The sequence below is a fragment of the Aulostomus chinensis genome, chromosome 13 (assembly GCF_037954235.1).
Source record: "Aulostomus chinensis isolate RoL2024-O1b breed Wild chromosome 13, RoL_Achi_v1.0, whole genome shotgun sequence".
Classification (NCBI taxonomy): domain Eukaryota; kingdom Metazoa; phylum Chordata; class Actinopteri; order Syngnathiformes; family Aulostomidae; genus Aulostomus; species Aulostomus chinensis.
Genome location: NC_141332.1, coordinates 27,044,739 through 27,067,971, shown reverse-complemented (window position 1 = coordinate 27,067,971; position 23,233 = coordinate 27,044,739). Strand labels below are relative to the sequence as shown.

The following is a 23,233-nucleotide window of genomic DNA, read 5'->3' as shown; positions in this document are numbered from 1 at the left end:
TCCAACATCCACCGGTCTGGTGTTTACTGGTGGATCTGATGTAGAACTGAACCTGCTGATATCTCCAGCTACTGGGAACCACACACTTGATTTTCCTCATTCAACCACAAACCCAGTGACTTGCAGACGAGGGAGCGGGAGGTTCTTACAAGAACTCACATTCAGGTTTTAGGTCTCAGTGCTGCACCTCTCGATTATTCTAGCGCTCAGTTTCTCTTTTCCTCAACACTTCCAACCATTTCCTGAGTTGCACCTTCTGTCTAATTGATCATTTCCTTTCAATCCTGCCTGACAGCTGCTGTTTCACTCCTCAGAACAACAAAAAAATCAGTTTAGGAGTGATAGCAGCTTCTTTTCTGAGTTTTAGTGCTTCACAGGCAAACCCCTGCAGAGACCCACATCAACTGTGTTTTATGAAATAGTTTCCAGAGAGAAGCCTTGTTCTTTTGTCTGTGTCTGTACTCCTGATTTTGTTTAGGGCTCCCAGAATGAAAGCTTTTCTGCCTCTGCTGCTGAGAAAACAAAGGACAAACGCCCCCCCCCCCCACCACCACACACACACACACACACACACACACACACACACACACAGCAGGTTGTGTCTGCTTGTTTTCAGCATCGATCGCCAACATTGACGAGCTGAGCCTCACAACATCCAGTCACTAACCAGTCAGCAACTGGCAGGCTGGTCCATCGATCGCCCGCCTCGCCGTCCTGCTGACCAGCAGCTTCCAGCCTGGTTATGAACCATCCGACTGGTTTCCTGTTCCTACGGCTCCGTCGCTGCTGTTAAATCCTCCCGGCGCTCCTTTTCCTTTCCGGCATTCATTTCCAGTTGCTTTTTTGTTGGCAATTGATGAAGGTTCCTTTCATGTTCTCTAACGTGGAGGCCCGGACAGGGGAACGTTCGGTACGCAGCAGACCGTGGATTTGATCCCCGCCGCAGGTTGTCTTTCAGCACCGTCAAAGAAACTCTAATGTTAAAAGGGTTGAATGGTCGATAGCTCACCGTGTGACCGCGCTGCATCGACAGGCTGATAAAAGCTCCTGATTGGCTGAGAGGTGTTTCCATGGTTGTGTAGGGACGGCGCTCTCCGGCTTTGTTTGCAAGGTTTATTGGATGTTTCCTGTCGATTTCGTAGGCCAACAACCCAGAGGAGCAGTGTGACGAGCGCGCGACTTCTGCTTCTGCTGAGAAATTACAGCATGTTTATTTACACTCAACGTAATGTTCTTCAACCTTTTAGTGGGGAGAAAATCCTCCAGTTTTCTTAAGAAGTGTTTGCCTTGAAAGCAGCCTGGGGCCACAAACACACATCAGATGGAGAAATTCACACATTTTGTCTTTTTCACAGGGAGCCGTGGCTTCTGCCATAATGGTGGAATACCAGCACGCTGTAGCATGACTGATGTTTTTGTGGACTCCTAATGATAAACTCTGCCTGGTGAGAATAAATGAACAGGACGGGAGGCGGCAGAGTGCTGCTTCTTATTTACTTCCCGCTTTTTTTTTCTTTTGCTTTTTTTTTATCAGCACAGCCTTCGGAGCTGCATGTTTTCACGGTGAAGTGGTAATTTCTTCAGGCGGAAGCGATGGTTTCCCACCTTTTTGCTTGCTCGTCCTCCCACTCAGAGCTCGTCTGGAGCTCAGCGCCGGCGTTTTTAAAGCTGTTTCCTTGTGGCTTCGGTTGGCGAAGGCACAAAAGCCTCGTAATCACATGAAACACCCTCTCTGAACGTCTTCAACCGGCGGACCTTCTCAGGCGAGATCACCCCAGAGCTGGCGGAGTGGTGATATCTTAGCCCGCCACACGGCTGCCATTCATAATCCAGGCCAATCAGTTAAAATATAGATCAGTTCTTCCATGAAAGTTATTGATTATTAGAATCTTCATGCCACGACGTCTTGCCTCTGCTGATCATGAACATGATCCTGCTCATAGCAGGCAACGCAATAGGAAATAACATTCATTCATAATTATGCTGGTTTTGCCCCCCGTGTTTTTGCGAGCTCTTCCTGAGGGTTGGACTCGTTCCTGGGGGACTCACGACCGTCCTGTAGGGTTAAGATTGGCTGAGACGAGAACACATTCACAGTTTGTTTGCTTGATTTGTCAGCGAGGCTTTCTTTTCTTGAATTAGCCTAAACCCGTTCTGAACCCTGGCTGAAAACTCAATTAGGAGTTCAAAGATGCGACGTAACAGCATCACGCGGGTCCTGGAGAAGCTGGTCCCGGTGTCTTGGCAACAAAGACGCCTGCTTCAACAGCTAAGTTAGCTCTGACTACTACAACCGGAACAGCTGGTCCACCCCTCCAGACCTCCCTCCATTTTCTCCTGTTAAACATCTGCAGACTAAGAACGATGGCCGGCCTGTTGAATTTCTGGGTTTTCTTCTTCTGCGCTGCCTGTTACATCCATTGTCACGCTGCCCCCTTGTGACAGAAAAACACTGCCAACTAATTTACCTGCGCTGCCCCACTCGAGGGAAACGGCTGGATCTTGCATTCCTGCTTCCGCTGCTTTTGTAAAATCCATTTGACTTTTTAGGGAAACGAGGCTTTTAGACTCAACGAGTGGAAGCCAGGAGGAGGGAACACGTTCCTCCAGTTTTAGCGGCCCTTCCTGTTCTTTTCAGAATCGACTTTAAGGTCCTCCTCCTCGGATACAAAGCCCTAAATGTGCGAGGACCGAGCTACGTTGCTAGCTCTCTTGTTAGCTCCCTTGTTAGCTACATGCCCTCTCGAACACCGCGATCACCTGCTGCTGGTTGGTTGGAGGTTTCCTGCACCGGCAGGAGGAAGGTGGATGATGCAGCCTCACTCCGGACGCCAGCTCGCCACACGGCCCACATCGGTTTCCCCAGCAGCGAGCAGCCTTGCACCTCCTCTCTGCTACACTTTTTTAATGGCTGATGTTCTTGCCGCACTTTTATCCATGAATTTCATTTCACTTTGTTATTTTTCTTCATTCCTGTGACTCACTATTTTGATTTTGACTATTATTTATCCGATTCTGCTGTCATTATTCTTCATGTTTTCATCACGCTTTTAAAGCGTTTTAATCTCCTTCTGTAAAGAACTTTGAACTGCATTTCCTGTACGAAAGGTGCCGTATGAATAAAGTTCATTGTTATTGTGGTTGTTACGATGGCAGGCACTGAGCGAATCACCACATCGCAAACACCAAACGCATGTTTTATGGCAGACATGCTGCCTTTTCAGACAGGAACCAGCCGGTAAACCTGACTGGTTTCACTCTGTCGCGTCAGCCCTGCTGGCCTCTGGGAAAACACTGCAGACTCTCAGAGTGACTCTCTCAGGTGTTTCTGTCTGCGTCTGCAGTGGAAGAAAGACGTCTTTCACTCAGCCTCTAACACTGCAGGAATGTTTCAGAATGCACTTCAGACACTGAAAACATCAACTTGAAAGGATAAACATTCTGTTGCTGGCTGTGTTTAATCTGAGAATCTATACGAGCAGATCCGTGGGCAGCGAGCCAATGCGATATATTGTACTGTAGACGAGTGAGTCAGTCTGACTGCTAAGGATCTGACTTCTCCCTTTTTAAGAATAAAACAGGACAACACAAAGCCTGCAGATGGATGTGTGTGTGTGCGTGTGTGTGGGTAAAACATCATGTGTGTTTTTGCATCATCGCGCAAAAGACATCTCCTGCGAGTCCATAAATATCCTCCATTTTGTGTTTTTCTGCCTGGGTTCTCTTTCATCGGCAGGATGCTGACATCATGTTTAATGAGCACTCTGTTGTTCTCATCATTAGTTCTAATGCTTATTATTTGTTGTTGTGCATTAAGACCCTGTTTACAGCAGCAACTACAACGGGAGCAGAGTGAGCGGTCACGCTGACCCGAATCCCAGCAGCAGATTAAAACGGTTCTCGCTGCTCATTTATATTTCTATCATCGACGAGCACGACCCTCTTTTGTGAGCGCTGCTTTTAAAACCCTTGAAAGAAACGGTCGTTTTTTAGTGTTTCTTGTTCAAAAGCCTTCTCTAAGTTGAATTAGGTTTTTGTGTGTGTGTGTGAGTGTGTTTGCAGCTTCAGAGCAGCAATGTCAGGCTGACTGGATGAGAGCTCTGAGATGGTAAATGCAGACATTTGGAGAAATGTGACGATTTTCTGTTGAAACAAGCTGAGATGTGAGGTTCCTTTTAGCAAAGCCAGGAGCTCCCGCGGGGACGAGAGGCTCTGATATTGATAGGCAGAGCTGTAAGAAATGCAGTGTCCTGATACAACAAAACAACCACCAAGAAAAATATTTCCTCTCTCAAAGCCATTATTTCCCTACAAAAGCCCCTGCAAGTGCAGTATGTTTTACCTTAAAGTGGTACTTCTACTTCTTCTCCAATAAAGTGTATTTTGCCTTTCAAGTACTCGCTAATAGGTGTCCCGAGTACACAAGGATGGTGTATTCCTTCCTGCATCACTTCTTAGTGACTCCGGGATGCAGGAAGGACCAGCCATGTACATTTAGCCGGAAGCTAACGGAGGCTGACGCTAACAACAGCTAAACTGCTCCCAAACTCTCGTGGATTTCCTGTCCAGAATGTGATCAGTAATCCACCAGCACGCTGACGGATCAGAGCCAACCAGAACATCGAGGTGCCCACGAGGAGACACGACATTTTGTACTTTTTTTTGGTGTCTGTTTTGATTGTTTGTTTTGTGTTCTCACCTTCAAAATAAAAGCATCAACGCCACTGCAAACTAGCTGCTTTGAGAGTTGTACTCTGAACTGACTGGAATTTGAAGCACTTCCTTCTGCTGTTAGCTTGTTGTTAGCGCGTGAGCTATGATCTCTGAGCTGTATATTTACACCTCCACTACCTCGACATGGCTGCCACCATGTTTTCGTTACTCTCTCCACACCACCTGGATCGACAAGCTTGGACCTCGTCAATACGTCTGTTTTTAGTCCGACTTGCAGGTGAATGCCTCCAACATGTCGCCTAGCAAAAGCCCATCAACAGGACAAGGCCCCCCCCCCCCCCCATCAGCTCAGTCAACAGTTCTATTTTATATTCCTAACTTCTTTGTATCAGTTGGTACCTGTTATTGTTGATTGGTTATATTGTTGTTGTCGGCTACCGTGTTTTAAGACGAGTTCTAAAAATAGACTTCCATTCGCCAGGAATCAACACCCCCCCCCCCCCCCAAGTTATTCATACGATTACTCAGGAAACAGTAGTCTTACACCCTGGTATAAGGAAGTACAATTTGCAGAACAAGGAGGTCTAGAATCTCAGCGTGTGAGGCTCTCTGTACGCCTCAGTGAGTGTCAAAATGTGTTCTTTTGTGATTCGTATCAAGTGACCCTTCAGCTCAGCGGCTGTACAGCTCAGCGGCGAGCATGTTGAGGGTGGAGGAGGCCTTGTAGCTGCTCTTCTACCTGCATCCCCTCCATCCCCCTCCTGTTCTCCCACCCTGGGTGAGATTAAAAAGCTCTTTTTGTTTAGCACCACGTCGCCCTAAAAACTACAATACCAGGAGACATGTTTAATATTCCTCTCTGTACATCAGATATTTTCTTTGCATGAAATCAGATATTTGCCCCGTTAATATTCTCCATCTTCCATTATGCACAAAAAAAAAATTATACTTTGACCAAGAAAATGATGCCTGGGAGGCGTTTTACTACGGGGGCTGAGGGAGGCAGGGAAGACAAAGATCCACAGTGACCTCTGCAGGCCGGAGGGGGAAGGGCCCCACTGGTTTGGAGCGGGGAGGATACTGAAGAAAGTAAACGGATGGAGGAAAGGGGGAGGGATGGAGGAAAGGGGGAGCGATGGAGGAAAGGGGGAGGGAAACGCACATAAAACAAGAAGCCGGAATAAAATATAGAGGAACAAGAAGACATTTAGTCTTTTTAATCCCTTTGAAACAGCACTGAAGTGAACAATGAGGATTTATTTTCCTGAAGACATTTATTGTTTGCAGCTAAAACTTTCTATCTATTAAGGGAGGAACATTCAGGTCCTCATCTAAACCTGATTGGAAGAACGTGACCAGCATAACCTGCAGTTTGGTATTTGATCTTCATGTTCTCAGGGTTTATCTCACTATGGTTTTAAACTGGGAACGTGTGGGGAACATCAGAGCCTGAGCCTCTGGTAACCTGACATCTAGAGCTGAGGAACGTAGAACGCCAGCACCTAGACTGTTCCTGGCAGGCGGGAGTTCTCACCCGTCAGGATGACATCCTGGAGTCGATCTTCACTCTGGACGTTTCAGAGGAACTTCCTTCAGCCCTGCTGGATCACTTGCTTGCTGGATTTAAAGCTTGTTCTCCACATGCTTGAACAGACGGAACCGTTCTCCGTGGTGGCCGCACGGATCTCCAACTGTCTGTGTAAAACACCGCAAACATTTTCAAGTTAATTTATGAAGTAAAGAAGTACTAGCTGGTACTATATTTTGTGTACTCCAATGTGGTCTGTGAAGAACCGCAGCTCTCACAACACCTCCAGAACCAGAAGTCTGCTCAGAATTTGGCGTATTTATAATAAAGTTTGTACAGACGACCGAAGGAAAAAATAAAAAGATATGAGGCGAGCAGAGGTCCTTCCTGTTCTAATGAGAACATCTGCGTATGTTCCGAGGGTACAAACACTTCTCCTACACGTACCCGTTGATGGGAGCGCCTGCCTGCTGGGTTCCGTGTCCAGGTTTATTTTATAGCCCTAAATATCGTCTTTATTATTGATATTGCACAATAAAAAATGGAGAAGAAAATCGATTTGTGAGACACAACAGCTACAGGCGTTTTTGAACAGTCAAAAATATTTTATGGATTTATTAAAAGGGAGCCGTTGGAAGAAGGGAACGCTTTATTAGCCCTTTTTCTCTCTGGAAAGAAGAAGAGAACTCATCGGGGTCACAAACAGAGAGAAATACGGCTGTAAAACACTGCGCCATAAAGGCGGCTAATTAAGATGAATCTAATAAATGGCACACAACATGTCAAATGGCATGAAACACAAACATGATGAATCAGCAGAGTAATCCAGTTTAATTAAACCCACTGGCAGGTTTGAAAGGCTTCTGGAGAGACAACATTCATCAGAGCCAGGAGCTGAAACAACACAAAACTAGCATCCCGCTTTCAACTCTCCGCACGGACTCACATCTGTCAGGTAAATAGATAAATAAAAAAAGTCCGAATCAAAGCTCACAACTGTAATACTTCATCAAATTCGCTTTATTCTCCGTGTCTCACAAAAGCATTTAAAGTAACCAGAGGCAGTTAGAGACATGAAATTCAACAGACGGGTGACAAACGTTGATGAAAACCTGTCGGGGCGCAGGGCTCTGAACGTCTCACTCACTGAGGCTGCCAAGATGTAAACAGCTCAGATGTGTCAATACCACAATCCAGCTCCATATTGATGTCACTCGCTCTTATTTTGGCGGTGTAAATCTCCACGTTTCCCTTGTATCTGACTGGTCTGCTCTTTAATTAACCGTCACATAAAAACCTGCAGTTGCTACACGTCATGAATACTTGTTGTGTATAAATACTTGTCAAAGATTTGCTAAAAGTCTCCAAACTTCTGTAATAAAACACCAAAACAAAACTTGACAGTTGTTTTTTTCCTTTGTCCCTCCATCATCCATACAGCAGTCTTGCTGAACACTGATCCGGGGCATCTGGTTCTGCGGCCGTGCGTTTCTGTAAATAATCAACTCTAATCACAGTAAACTGCAGTGACCCGCAGCAGCGAGCAGCACTTTGGAGTTACATAACATGTCTTTTGCTTCAGCTAGTTTGACAGAAACGGCAGCCTCATTATGCAGGTCAGTTTATAAAAAGATGATTATACAATGGCAATTATGCAATCAGCAGATCAAACGCAGAACAAATGATAACAAAAGGGAGACGAGGGGTGAGAGACGTAGGCAGCGCCGAGGAGCTGCGTGTTTACCGAGCGCGGCGGTAACTGCGTCTGACACATGACTTCCACATGCTCCTCCACGTCCTTGACTATTACCGCCACCGCTGGGGGACGCAGCCCCACCTGCTGTCACCCGACAGTACTACGCAAAAAAAAAAGTGACTATCAAAATGAATAAACCTGCTTGGATTTGAAAACGGTACGTTAATGTTCCAGTTTCTGTTCCGCGGTGCGTCTGCAGCAGGTTTTGAACAAGTCAGGAGGGAGAACGGGTGGAGTTTGGTTCTCGTCCCTCCCTCACACCGTCTTACCTGCTGTACCTGGGGAACTCAAATATGTTGTGCTCAGAGTTTAGGTGTATTCAGCCGTTGTAGAGACGGGGGGGCTCAAGACCTGAAGCATGGTCTCACAGCTGGAGTGGTGTTATAATGGGGGGGCCTTCTTTACTCTGGGTATAAAAGTAAAAAATGAAGAGGATTCTACCCGAACACAAGTGTGAGAACCTCAGTCTGGAGGAGAAAGTGAAGGCCCGACCCCCACCAGCCACAAGCTTCATCATCGCTCAGGCTGCTGGTAAAAGTCACCGCAGGTTTAATTTGTCGTACTGTCTCAGAAGCAGCGGCTGATCGCCGCTCCTCTCCTCTGCTAGGATTTGAGGTTCAGCAGCACCAAGTCTCGCTCTTACAGAAATCAAAGAACCTGACCTGGAACTGACTCATCCAGCAGCGGAGGAGAGAGCTGGACCTGCGTGTGTCAGCAGACCTTCCCCCAGCAGAAGCCTTGAACCTCACTAATACCTCTGAGGCAGCTCGGGAGCAAACATCCAGGTAACGAGCGAGGCGCCGGCAACGGCTAAATGAGCACGCTCACAAGTTTCATGCAATTTAGAGTTCACGACACTGGGCTCTTAACTGCTCGACGTGATTCTCTCCGCAGGGGTTATGACAACTTCAGACTCCGATGATAGTTTCCACCTCTTCATCCCTCCAACAAAACCGCCGCCCTCCTCCTCCTCCTCTAACGAGCTTCCACCAGACCGCTTCCTCCCTCCTGGTGTTTGTCGAGAGGTCGAAGGGCTGCCAACCCAGATGACCGCAGGGCCCGCCAGCAGGTGTTCAGCCATATTGGAACGGCCGTTAATTATCCGCAGCCCCCCCACAACAACACGGGCACCGGGCGGGCACCATATTGCCGCCATATCGTCATGAAAACACATCAAACAGATACGGCGGGGCCAGGAGTGTGGACTCGAGCCTGTGGTGGTGAATTTTCATGAAGATGATTATGGATGGAGGGGGGGGAATAATTACAGCGCTGCGCTTGCCAAAAATGACTCCATCTGTGTGAGTGTGTGACGTTGTGGGGACATTAATCTGGTGCAGGGACTCGCAGCATGTTTGGGAGCAAAAAGCAGGTCCCCACAGTGTAAATTAGGATGGAAATTGGTATTTTAAAGGTTCAGTACAATACAAACCCGCATGTTTATAGTCAAAATGCTCTTTTACCCTATCTCCTAACAAACTACGTGTCACCATGGAGCCTTGGTTATACCAGCGCTGGCGACGACAGTCAAAGAGCTAACGTTACTAGCCACTAGCCTGAGGTATTTAGTGTAGTGTATTGGACAGTCTAACAGTACAACAGTACGTACTGGACCTTCTGTAGGTTCCCCAAAAATACAGTGATGACATTGAGTTTATGTGTCCCACATACCTCAAGTGAAAATAACAAAAAAAACAAACCTGGAGCGTTTCCCTGGACCGTACAGGTGAGATACCGCAGCGGTCTCTCCTGAAGTGACTGAGTGGAGACACACAATGTTGGGCTTGAATCTCACAACTGGGGAAATGCAACTAAAGGAAGTTAAACTGGGGAAAATACTGGAAACAACCATCAACGTGCTGTTTAAAAGTTTAAATCAACACATCCAAACACATCTCTTCTGTAGCACCATGTTGTTTCCAATTTATGACTTGAAAATATGAAATGTAGCCCGTTAGCATGTTTCGCTAACACCCTCTCTTCGATCTACCTCAAATCCACAGGAAACGCTTATTTTTGATTTCAATACACTTAAAGAAAATATAGAGTAGAGGAGCTTTACACTCTCATCTGCCAGCACGGACGTTTCCTGAGAAAGTAAATGGATCTCCAGTCTAGTAAAGGACTCGAGAGACTCCAGACGTACATATGTGGACGCCATGCGCAAGTGTTTGTGTTCTGGCTGAAAAAAAAAAAAAAAAGATGGTTTAAAGTTACAGTAATTTTAGGGAGGATTGTACCTTTTTCCTACTTTCAAAGAATCAGAAAGTAATAAATGACTCAGGAAGGACTGTTTTCATGTATTTACTCAAAAGCTATATAGTTTAGCAATACCAGGCTAGGTCGCAGCATGAGTCCGGGTTAAACCGGCGTGCTTTCAGGTAAGGGTTAGGGTTGAGATGCTCAGGTTAAGTCTCTAGGAAACAAACGTAAGTCATCGTCCTGTCCTCCGAATTGATGGAAACGTGAATGCGATTCTGTTCCAGGTGAAATGGGATGGCAACACAATTATCTCAAGTCCAATTCTTGAGGGCCGATTGTGTCTGTAAACTGAGAGATTAATGTGTCTGCGGGGTTAGAGGGGGAAGGATGGAGGGAGGGGTAGGAGCAGTAGAAAGCTGTTGCTTCATCTCTCCGCTGAATCGACTAAAGCTCTCTCCAACAGCGAGGTGCAGCGACGGTGAGAGACGGAGGGACTGGCCTCTGACCAGAGGAGATGAAGCAAGCGAACAAAAGACATTTTAACATTTCTACCGTCAGATGTAATGAAGGCAGCAAACACAACCAACCACCCAGACGGGGAGGGGGGGCAGACGAGAGGGATATACAGAAACAGAGGGGATCATCGCCATCACAGCCGTCGCCACAGCAACAGATTGGCGAAACACTGGCCCATTCTCCCAGGATGCTCAGCTCCCCTCATCTGGTATAATTTACCATCCAATGATGAAATGACGAGTAAGAGCAAAAACCTCCAGCTGAGAGACAACATGCCTGCTGCTACTGCTGGAGGAGGATCACAGTACTAGTACTGCAGTAACACATAGCAGTAGTAATTTCTGGCAGTTCTTCATCTTAGTATTTTTTTCATCACAGCCTGTTTGACGTTCCACAGATCAACCCCACCCCCCCTTCCCTCCTTCCAAAAACCAGAGTGCAGCCTTTCCCTTCCTGCGTGACAGCCTCAGGCTGCTGTAACTCTGCTGCACAACAACAACAACAATCTGCCACTGTAGGATCAGACCCACAATGCAACTGCTGTCAGGCCTCAGCACGTCCGCGCAGATGAGGCAGGGGGGAGGCGACATTTGGCTCCCGCGAAAGGAGGACGCTCCCTCCAGGAAAATAAATATGTGCAAGGCAACACTATAAGCCCGACTGAGTATCTCTTTGTCGAGGTGAGGGCGGCCCAGGAAGTTCAGTTACACCAAAAAAATGAAGTACCTGTTCCCAGGGTCACCTCCTGGCCCTGTGCAGGTGTGCTCAGGCCCTGTGTCCGCCTGCTAGGGTAGCGAGGGACCAGAGACAACAAGTCCTAGCTAAGCTATCGGTTGGGATCTCTAACTGTTTTGGATGGACACCGTTGTTGGTGGTCCTCCCTGCATGACGTTAGCACTCTCAAGTTAGCGTCTATCTTCGAGCTGAATAATAATAATAATAATAATAATAATAATAATGATAATAATAATGATGATGATGATAATAATAATAATAATAATAATAATAATAATAATGATAATAATAATAAAATAATAAGAATAATAATGATAATAACAATAATGATGATGATAATAATAATAATAATAGGGTTCAGAGATCATGAAGCAATCCTGTTTCAAGACTGCGTTGCTGTGTTTTGGAAGGTGAGGTACAGCGTCAGCAGCGTCACGGTGCCGATGACCAAGCTTCTGCCATGGAACCTCTGTCGGAGGTATTACATCCTATAATATTGACTCCATAATTTTAGGAGAGAGTGAACGATTCTAATCATGAGATTCTGCTCCAATTCAGTCCAATCCGCAGCAGCCAGGTGTGACAGCAGCCCGTCAGCGAGGCGTCGTCCCGTCTGCTGTGTGTCAGTCAAGTCTGCAGAGCCGCCGTCGAGGAATGAATGGCGGCACCCCGCTGTCTTGGAGGAGAGAGGGATCAAAGACAGCAGCGGGGAGCGAGCTCTTTAAATGACAAGGAGCGCGAAGCGGCGTTCACATCAGACAATCATCCTCCGCCAAATAAACCCTGGGAGTGAAGTCAAAGAAGACATGATGTCTCATTCATACATTTCCAGCAAAAGAGTGACATTTTCAGACACGGGACGTACGCCAGGGCTCTCCTGAACCGGGAAAACTGACTGGGGTTCCCGGCCCTTGGGGGTTGTGATGAAAATACTCTGACTGCATCTGTAGCGTTCAAGCCAACACTGTTTCTCACGTGTTCCCCCACAATCATCTCCCTCCATACGACGTTCTGTTGCGCCCTCCGAGTCTGGGGTCTGGTCTGGACCACTTCACGGTACTTTAGACTTTTGACTCTACATGGTGACGTGGCTGACGGGGAGGTGGTGAAGTAGCTTAGCTGTGCTTAGGAAACACCAGACTTGTGCTAGCCAAGCAGGTACTTCCATTTAGCCTTCTGCTAACTTGCGTGTGGGTAATCTTGTGGATCACCACAGTAAACCGATCAGACAGAAGTCAATGACCCGAAGGTGTCTGCTCATCCTGCGGCTCCTGTGGATTTACAAACAGACCAAAAGAAGAAACCTGGCGTGTTTGAATGAGCGACGACCGGCGTTGAGCTTCACCAGGTGCAGATCCATTGGCGAGGGGCCTCCTGTGGCCTCGCCTCCTTGCGTTTGACCAGCTCTGCTATCGTCAGACATCACCTGCTGACTGCGAGAGCGCCAGGATTAAAAACACCTGCCCAAACCTATTTTGACACTAATTTTAACAAGCAAACGCGGCATCGGATGAGGCGCCCGCTGCTGAAGTCTGAAAAGGCTGGAGTGGTTGTGAAGAGTGTGACTAATGATGGCGAGGTTGTCAGACTTTGTTGAATCTCTCTCGGAGGCAGACGGGGACTCTTTGAACAGAGAGCGTGTATCTGTGGAGGGTTCTTCAGCATGCTTTTGAAAATATGTTATCAATAGAGCATATCTGAGGCAGAAAACGCTTGAGTGCTGCTCTATCCTGTATGGATATGTGCAGCCTTAATAAAAACAAAATCAATGCCACCTCGTCTCCGTGCATTGTAAATGCTTCCTCTCAGGAGCAGCCTCATCGGTGAAGTCGGAGCTGCAGAATTTGAATAGAGGAGAACATGTGAACACTTGGCAAAAGTTGAAGATTAATTAATCTTCGGCCGCTGCCAGTAATTACGTGGAGAATTCAAACGACTCTGCTCCTGCGTGTCCTTGTGTTTGTACCTTCCAACTTCAGCGTGTAGCCTCCTGTTTATTCGGACTCTCACTGTGTAATTCCCTGTTTTTATGTATGTATTTGTTGAGGCAGATTGCTGGAGCGCTCAGCCGTGTCCCCAGGTGTTCCCTTCAACACCAGACCCTCACTTGAGCATAGCCATGGGCGGCCATCTTTTTTAACCTCTTCCTGGCCTCCAGCTGAGGTGTCTGGTAGGAAACGGTGTCCTAAAGCGAATACAGCGCATCTCTGTAGCTTCCAAGTGTTCACGTGGAGTCGCTTTACCATGAAGGAACTTTTAAGGGAACAGTTACGTAATAATCATCAACGGTGTAAATCTTACAGGTTACAGCAAAGATGGAGGGGACAATCGTGGGGGTGGGGGTGGGGGTGAGGCGATACATGCCCCCCCCCCGTCTGCATCAAGGATCATCAACTCATGCTAACTATGCTAATTCAACTCTTATCCAGAACTGTGAGGAATGTACCACTGTTGTAATGTGTTTGAGAAAAAATCAAAATGGCAGCTGTTTGGATGATCTGACGAGGCCGTTATTGTATTTAGACAAACGCGTGCCTCAGGTGAAGAAGGCATGTCTAAAACCATAAAGGATAAAAATAAAAAGGAGGAATTATTACGCTTTTGTGGTCGTGCTTTTTCTTCTTCTTTTTTCTAACTGGATAAATTCAGGATGCTGCTGTTTCTGCCTTGAACAAAGCTGTTTGAGACCACTTTATCTTTCCACACACAGCGGTGTTTCCTCCGCCATGGACCAAAAAACTGCTTTTAACTTCTCGAGAGTGAGCTGCGACAAAGGATGGCGGCTTTTAAATGCAAACAGAGGAAAAATACCCGCATGGTGATGAGCGATAGAGCAGCTAATTGTGTCCTGGGAGATAAAGACGGCAGCAGAAGAGAGTGGTAGAAACTCCCTCTTGGTTATCAGCTTTCTTCTGAGACGGCGGCTGGCTTGGAGTTTTCTCTCTCTATATAAAAAAAAGCTTGTTAAAAAGGAAATAAAAAAGGTGTGAAGAGGCACAAAGGACGCTTATCCACCTTTCAGTAAGCCGACAAAAGGAAAAAAATCTTAGCTCTGGCTAATTACAACCGAGGTGATGAAAGAGGCGCAGGGAGACAGAAGAGAAAGAAAACCCCTCATTTTCTCACCTGTGAGAAGGTGGAGAGGTCAACAGTTTTCCACCAAACTCCATCCTGCGCAGGAGGACGGGGGAGGCTGATTTGATGGACGTGGAGGTCATTAGTGGACGCTCATCTTCATCGTCTCGCTGCCACCGGATGAAAAACCTGTTTCCACATCAAATGAGAGCAAAGTGCCCTCCGAGCTTTTCTGTCTGGAAACTTCATCCGTCAGTCATTCAATCAAGCCGCTTCAGAGCGATTTAACCTTGTGAAGGTTTTTCTTCTTTAACTTTGAGATGTTTCAGACAAATGAAGGCCGGGGACTGGTGGTGGTGTGGGGGGTTCCTCTCTGAGTCCCGGCAGCTGGGACGGTTTCCAAGGTCTTTATGTCTTGGCATGATTCTGCGTTTTCAGATGAATAGAAGTTTAAAAAGAGAGAGAGATTTATGTGTGTGTGTGTGTGTGTGTGTGTGTGTGTGTGTGTGTGTGTGTTCCTTCATCCTTTTATGTGCAGCTCAAACCCCCGAAATGACAGTTTCAACATGACCCCCCCACCGTAAATGTTCTCCAAGTAGCAGTGGGAGAAGAAACCAAGCTCCCTTTTTAATTCGGTTACAACGGATAAATCTGCTGCGTCACGATCGATCCGTCAGATTTAGTGACAAGGGAACACTCTTCAGAGAGCAAACGCCACTTTTTATTTAAAAATACGATCTAAACAGTTGAGCTGCTGGAGTGCAGATCTCGTTAGACGCTCACAGTGGTGGGGACCACAAAGCCTCGCTCTCCTTTCTCTCATCAGCTTCATGAAAACATTGTAGACCAGCCAAACTACATTTAGTGGCCTTTGTGTCCTGTAAACAGGGGTTCATTTGAGCCGGATCCTGCCGGAACAAGATCCGGAACGAGATCCGGCACCTCCGAATTTTGGCCTCCGTGTATTCGGGTACATAGTTGGGCAGATCCAGTACCTCTCTTATTTAAAAAAAAAAAAAAAAGTTAAAAAAAATCTCTCAAATAAAATAATAACGTGCATTATTAATTTACGGCACAAATCCTACGAATTTCATGTTGTTTATTAAGATTTAACGTCATTTGAAAGAGTCGGAGATCTGTTGACGCCCCAGTGCCAAAAAAACCACGCCCCTGACGCACAAAAAAACAACAAGCAAAAAACTTTTGAAATTCTCCGCGTCTGAAGAGCAAGCAGAGGAGCAAACAGTCACTATTTCAACGCCAACATGCCAGAAAAGACGGGTCGATTTGCTGTCTTTTTTCAAGGAGGAGGAAGTGTCGCATGACGCTTCAAAACGAGCCAGAAAAGCCTCCACAAGCAGCGACGAGGGCAGCTGCCGTGGTCATGCTGACCATCAAAATCGGCTGCAGCAGGAGACTAGCGCCGCCACAGCTAGCCAGGTTGTCCTCCAGCTAGCCAGGTTCACCTACAGATGGCCAGGTTCACCTCCAGCTAGCCAGGTTCACCTGGTTCATCTCCAGCTAGCCAGGTTGTCCTCCAGCTAGCCAGGTTCACCTACAGATGGCCAGGTTCACCTCCAGCTAGCCAGGTTCACCTGGTTCATCTCCAGCTAGCCAGGTTCACCTGGTTCATCTCCAGCTAGCCAGGTTCACCTGATTCACCTCCAGCTAGCCAGGTTCACCTGATTCACCTCCAGCTAGCCAGGTTCACCTGGTTCATCTCCAGCTAGCCAGGTTCACCTGGTTCATCTCCAGCTAGCCAGGTTCACCTGATTCACCTCCAGCTAGCCAGGTTCACCACCAGCTAGCCAGGTTCACCTCCAGCTAGCCAGGTTGTCCTCCAGCTAGCCAGGTTCACCTGGTTCACCTCCAGCTAGCCAGGTTGTCCTCCAGCTAGCCAGGTTCACCTGGTTCACCTCCAGCTAGCCAGGTTGTCCTCCAGCAAGCCAGGTTCACCTACAGCTAGCCAGGTCCACCTAGTTCATCTCCAGCAAGCCAGTTTCTCCTACAGCTAGCCAGGTCCACCTAGTTCATCTCCAGCAAGCCAGGTTCTCCTACAGCTAGCCAGGTTCACCTACAGCTAGCCAGGTTTACCTGGTTCATCTCCAGCTAGCAAGGTTCTCCTACAGCTAGCCAGGTTCACCTGGTTCATCTCCAGCTAGCCAGGTTCTCCTACAGCTAGCCAAGCCGGGGCAGAAGGCCACAGACACAGGCAGTAAAACCTGAAAAAAAGAGGACGAGGAGAATCCGGACCTGCTTGTGACGTGGGGTGTTTTGGACAACTGAAAGGTGATCATACAGTCTATTAATAGGCCGCCATGCCAGTCTTTGTGTGGTTTATTTTTAGCTCTTTTTTTTGTTTGGTTTTGTTTTCCAAGTTGGACCTGTTGAGACGTGAGTTGCAGACTGCGGACTGTAAGTCCCACCTGTGGTGAGCTGGACACTCGCCTGTGCTGCCTAAAATAATCAGAAATTATCATAACCTTTATTTTATGGATATGATTTGAAATTGAGGCTTGTGAGCCCCCCAGCATGGGCGAGTGGGCGTTTGTATGTTGTTCTCAGCATGTTTTCTGTCTACGTTCCGGGACCTGCGCCCCATCCCTGAGCTGTCGTATGTGCTTTGCGTTCCGGCACCTTATGATCTACAAAGTCAGCGCTGCCTGTCAACCTGGTGAAAAAAGTCAAGTCAGTTCTATTTGTACGGCGCCAAATCACAACAAAAGTGATCTCCTGACACTTTACAAGCAGAGCAGGTCCAGCACCTCCCTCCTTCAATGAAATTGCACCCAACCCCAGCAAGCAACCCCAAAACAACCAGGTAATACAGCAAATCCTTCCTTAAAGCAGTACTTCACCCACCACTTGAGCTCCCGGCGTGTTTTCGCTGCTGCTGCTGGATACTTAGAAGTCAGTTTTGATTTTTTTGTCTACTCAGCTCAGAAAATAACTCCTGTCATTGTGGTGACTTGCAGCACGCCCCCCCCCACACACACACACACACACACACACACTGTGTGTATCGCTGGCAGCAAAGACGGTGACAGGTTAACCTCCACTTGACCCCCGTGTGGCAGGTTTGATTGACATCAAACAGCACCATGACGACAGTGCGGCCTGCTCTGCTCACAGCCGTTTAATAAAAGACAGAAAAGCATCTCTCCTGCAGTGGCTTGACTTTTGGCACCTCATGATGCTGTCAGCTAAAAAAAACAAAAAACTACTATTTTTATTTATTTTGTACACGGACTTCATCTTCAGTGCTTGTAATATTACAGGCCAAGGAAAACGTGCCGGGTCGCAGATAACCGACCTGCATGGGAAGAGCTGGTGCAGGCCGACATGTAGCAGTCGTCTGGCCTCTCACACGCTGGCTGAGCCTGCTTCATGCTTTCAAGTTTGTGTGTGTGTGTTGCCTGGCAACTGGGTGTTTGTGTGGCTGCAGCTGCTGTGCCGATTACATTGTTTCTGCATCTCTGCTGCTGCTTTATTCTGCTGTTTAAGTTGCTTCATTTCTGCGGGCTAATACGGCCTTTTACAGTCGCCAGCTCGCACCTGTAACGCCACTGCACTGCTCAGCGGCTTTAACCCTTTGTGACCACGAGCCTTTGTAGTCCAGCACACAGGAACAAACACAGTAACATTCATCCTCTGTAAATACGGGTCCTTATAATCCCCTGACCTCAACCTCTGAGTCCTACTGGATGTTTGTTCTATATGAAAACATTCGCACCCTCCAGGGTTGTCAAGATGTTGCGTTAACAAGAATGGGACAAGCGTACCTACGGACAGACAGAACACAAATCCTGACAGCCATGTCGTCAAGACCACAATCTTAAGTGGTCCCAGAACCGGGCTGGAACTTGAGTCAGGCAGGCACAGTTCTGTTCAGGGAGAGCCAGAAAAAATCAGCATCCTTTCAAAATCCAACCTTCATGTTCTTTCCACTGAAACTCAGAGAAGACCTTCCCTTGCTCCCCTCTGATTGGCTCCCTGATCCATCGCACACCACACGCCTGAAGGCATCAGGTACGAGCCAATCAGAGGCCGAGTACTGGACTCTGAAGGGGTGTGTCCATGTCCTTCTGGGCAAGAAAAAATAAGGAGTTTTGGAAGGAAATACGGATAAGTTGTTGAAACGATCTCAGCCCATGGGAGCAGCAGAACCTCCCAAGGGCGGGAAAACGACTCCCGACTGTTGACAGCGTCGACGACCGATGCTTACAGAACTAGCCTCAACGTTAGCGGTTTAGAAAAAGGAAAGGGGGCAAGGACGTTTACCACCCTGGTGCTGATCTGTCTCTTCATGCAATACCACAGGCAACAGTGTGCTACCAGAGGGTGTGCACCTGTACTGCAGGTTCTGGGAGTACAGGTACCAGAACCTGATCAGGGAGCCTTGCCCATCAGGTTGATGTAAAACATACACACAGGATTTTTTTCCTCTTTTCTCTTAAAAGAGAAGGCAGCAGCTCGCCAGCTTTATTACAATGGTCTCGTTAACCTTTTGACCGTGAAACGTCAAATAAGTAATGTGGAAATGAGCTCAGTCTGATAATGGACTTTGTTCCGTGTGTGTGTTCTTGCGCTTGAGGAGGACCAGAACAGAGGTCCCCACAACTTGGTAAAGGACTGTTTGAAGATCAAAACTAGTTTTAATCCTGAAATCCTGAGCCTTGATAATGATTGATCAGTCGGACTGTGGTAAATTAAAAGTGCTTCCATCCTATAACCTCCCTGGTGAGAGTCGCACCCAGGTAGATCTACTTCAGCTCCGCGCTGAGGCCGAGCTGCTGGCGCTCTGCTCGACTGCTGCAGGTGATGCCGTGACGCGGACACGGCGGTAACATTCGACAACTGCCAATTACTGACATCACACATGAACACACACTTATTAAAGCTCCATTTTGTCAAGTTCATTGATGTGCCAGATGAAGTGCGACATCCACTGAGAGTTAAAGCCTGAGACAGCCAATCAGCAGATCCGCTCCTAATTTAATTAATAACTCCTCCGTCTAATTAGCAGGCGGCGAGCTGGGAGGAAAAACATCTGCAGTCACCTGGGCTTCTTCACTCCTCCACAATCCCTAAAAACGATACCAACGACAGTAGGAGTCTCCGGGGTGACGGTGTGATGTGTGTGTTCGAGGAGGTGCTGATCAACTATATATCCTCAGGGTGAAGCACGCGTTTGCGAGCAGCAGGAGAGGCGGCGCGGCGTTACCTGCTGGCGGTGAGAGTTTTCTCCAGCGACTAGAGAAGAGAACGTTTGGTTTATCGCTGGGGATTTGATTGACAAATTGTAGAGAAGCAGCGGCGTCGGTGGCGGGCCTGTTGACGCTCGCCGTCTGGTTGTGTGAGTAATTAAAAGTGATTAAGTTGGCCCTCTCACATTCAGAGGCGAGGACATCCCCAGGGTGCAGAGATGAAAGCATCCCTGCCGTAGGGAACGTTTCTGCAGATGGCTGCAACGGCAGCCGTATCCTGACGGAAAATATCAACCTTTCTTCTTTAACGAACACCTGCAATGTTGATAGACGTTCTCCAACGGAACCCCAAGTCGATTAGCATCCGAGTTCTGGAGCAAGTGTTTCCTGATTGCACTTTTTTTCAACTTATCATGGCGTTCTCACAGTCGATATCAGCACAGCTCAACAGTGGCCGCGCCTGCAGAAGACATCAATTTTCCCAGCTGAAGTCCAAGGAAATCTTTATGTAATGAGTTTGTTGAAGTGTCCTTGAGCAAGACACCGAACCCCTAACTGCCCCTGACAAGCAGGCAGATGAAAAAAGGCGTTAAATAAATCCGAACTGGGGAGGGAAACAAGTCTGTGTTGCTCGGTTCACCTCAAACGCCTCAAGTGCCTTGATCTTAAGTGCCTTGCATTTGTACACGGTGGTCCCAACATCGATGCTGTTTGTCATATGATGCACTGCAAAGGTTAAAAAAAATTCTCTCCCGTCGGCTACGGGCCCGTGGAACCTTGAACCTGCCGCCGTTTTACGCCACGTCGTGTTCACCATAAAGTGGCAGGTCTCGCGGCCGGATCTGAGGACTGAGGGTGTCAGGCCGTGTGCAGATTCTAAAGCCCCTTGAGGCAAATTCTGACCGTGATTTCAGGCTTTATGAGCCTCATTTGATTGATTCATAAATAGCATTTGTAATCATAAACATCTATACCTTCCCTGAGGAGGACAGTGGGCCGCGTTGGACTATTTTCTGCACGGTGGGGGATTTTTCATCTGTAATATGCAATGATTCTTGGGTTCAGTGTGTGTGTGTGTGTGTGTGTGTGTGTGTGTGTGTGTGTGTGTGCGTGCGTGTGTGTGTGTGTGCGTGTGTGTGTGTGCGTGCGTGTGTGTGTGTGTGTGCGTGTGTTAACCCCTCAGCATGACAAACAAATCACATCCTGGGGAGAAACTGCGATGGATGTTTCTGGCCGGCTGCATACATCAATTCCACTCTGAAGCCTGACAACAGAAACTTTGGAACAAATGACTTTGCACCAAAGCAGCAAAGCAGGACAACCCCCCCCCCCCCCCCCCCCAAAAACATTCAGGGATCTGTGGCGTCTGACACATCAGCCATTTCTGACATCATCACCTGTCAGTCACATGCACAGGAAGTGGAAGTTAGGCCCTCAGGAGCGTCCCTGCGGGGGCGTGCTGGTCCTCAGTCAGACTGCTGAGGCGACAGGAAAAAGGAGGCCAGCCGAGGAGGAGGAGGGTTGGAGGAACAGCAGCCGATCCGCTGACCCAGCAGTTCACCGCTTTGAAATTAGCGTTGATAAAGTAGACTGAGCGCCCCCCCCCCACCTGATGAAGCCAGTGTGCTAAATCAAAGGGGGGCAGACTCTCGTCATCAGACTGAATGGGTGCAGCGGCCTACATGTTAAAAATACGGAGCGCTGCAGTGAGGCCACGGCGGCCGTCATCACACCTGCTCAAAGGCAGGATCTTCGTCCTGAGGACCAGGCGCTAACAAGCACTACACCCCTTAGCTGTGGTAAAGCCACGAATAAATTAAATATGCCAGTTTTTCCAACTGTGGACGGATTCAAACTCTGGAGGAGAGACGAGGAACCCGTCTTCGGCGTGTCGGAGCAGTTTCCTCACCAGAAACCGTAGAGCCTCATAACGGTCGGCTTCTGAGTGAAATGAGGAAATGGAACAAGCACCACACATGGTGCACGTTTACATGGTGCAGCAGCCTCGCTCCCACGGGGGCTAACAGAAGAAGAGGTGGGGGTTGGAGGGGGGGGGGGGCCCAGTGGGGGTAAACACGCCTTAGGGTGTGGGTGCACGTCAAGAGACACGGCGTGACCTTTACAGCCTTCGCTGATGAACGTCACCAGCTGAGAGTCTGCCCTTTTCCCACCTTATCTGAAACCCTGCTGAAAATAATCTTTTACTCTGGCTCTCTCTCGCCGAGCGCCGCCGCCACATTCCACTGAAGCATTAGTGTAATGAAAGAAGGCATAATACCAACTGAGCTATGCTGACATCACACCGGGAGACGTACACACCCACATTTATCGGCCATCTCTTGCCGCTCAAGGGAGATTTGACGGCATCACATTACGATTGCACCCGATAAGGTTTTACATCAGACCCCAACTTCCTGCTAGAAGGGCGGTCAAGAAGAGTCAACGGCCCAGGTGACGCTGCAGCGTGAGGTTAGCGATCGAAACCCCGAACTCGTCGCTTCATGATCACTTTGAACATTTTTGACGTTTTTAAATCAGATACATCATCACGACAGCCAAAGAATCTGTCGCAAAGCAGCTGACTGCGTTGTCAAGCATCACCAATAGCACGCCGTGTACCAACACATCCGTCCAGTGAGGAACTCATGCTGACCGCATCTACCGGATCAGTTTGACATCCAGACTCGCTCGGCCTTCTGCTTACGTTTAATTCTGGCTGTAAAAACGTTCCTGCAGCAACGCCGTCAGTCTCCGTTTTCTTTAAATGCAAACCGTTCCCACATCGATGCCGGTTGCTGCCGACCTTTCAGCAGAGAAACAATGAGGTCACAGCTGTACACGATGACGCCAGCTACGGCTGAGGCCTTCCCCGCTGACACAACCCTGAACTGCCAACAGTAAATGGGCTCCAAACCCCCACCGGCTCAAGAAACCCGCCAGTTTGGTGGTTAGGAGTGCAGGAGAGTGGAGAGCAGACTTCTGCTCATGTTTTGTTTCCATGGATGATAACGGTTGAGGAGGAACGCTTCATTTCGTTTATTTCACGGTTATCCAGTCGAGTAAAATCACCCCGCACTTCAACAAAGTGTGCATCACAGCGTTTTAGCAACTGCTAATTTTTACTGCGCTGCTGGAAAATTGCTTCATTCTGACAACAGGGAGCGTAAAGCTGTGACGCTTTGACGACAAGCTGCCGACTTGTGAAGTAAAAAGCTTCACAAAAGACACAATAACATGAGCCTTTTTCCCCATCAAAGACGGACTGACCACACTTTTACACAATCTGAAGTGTTTTGTTTTGTTTTTATTATTATTATTATCGGCAGCAGCGTCCCGCACCTTCACCTCCTGCGGTTCCTCCCGTCAAACATCCCACAATCTCTTTCTAGCTGTTCAGTTACTAAAATCCCCGCTGGCATCATCACATCCAGAGGTTTGGTGTGCTGGAACACACACACACACACACACACACACACACACACACACACACACACACACACACACACCTTCTCCCAGATGAAACCCTGCTGCCGAGCATTG

General features: G+C 47.9%; 1 long non-coding RNA gene across 1 annotated transcript in view; it reads right to left on the bottom strand.

Moving 5' to 3' along the window:
* Positions 1-5,901: 5,901 nt before the first annotated feature.
* The window catches only part of LOC147251578 (uncharacterized), a 37,939-nt gene continuing 20,607 nt past the window's right edge, over positions 5,902-23,233 (bottom strand). Inside the window, exon 4 of the long non-coding RNA XR_015118973.1 lies at positions 5,902-6,369. This is a non-coding gene — a long non-coding RNA (uncharacterized LOC147251578). The remainder of the gene's footprint in view (positions 6,370-23,233) is intronic.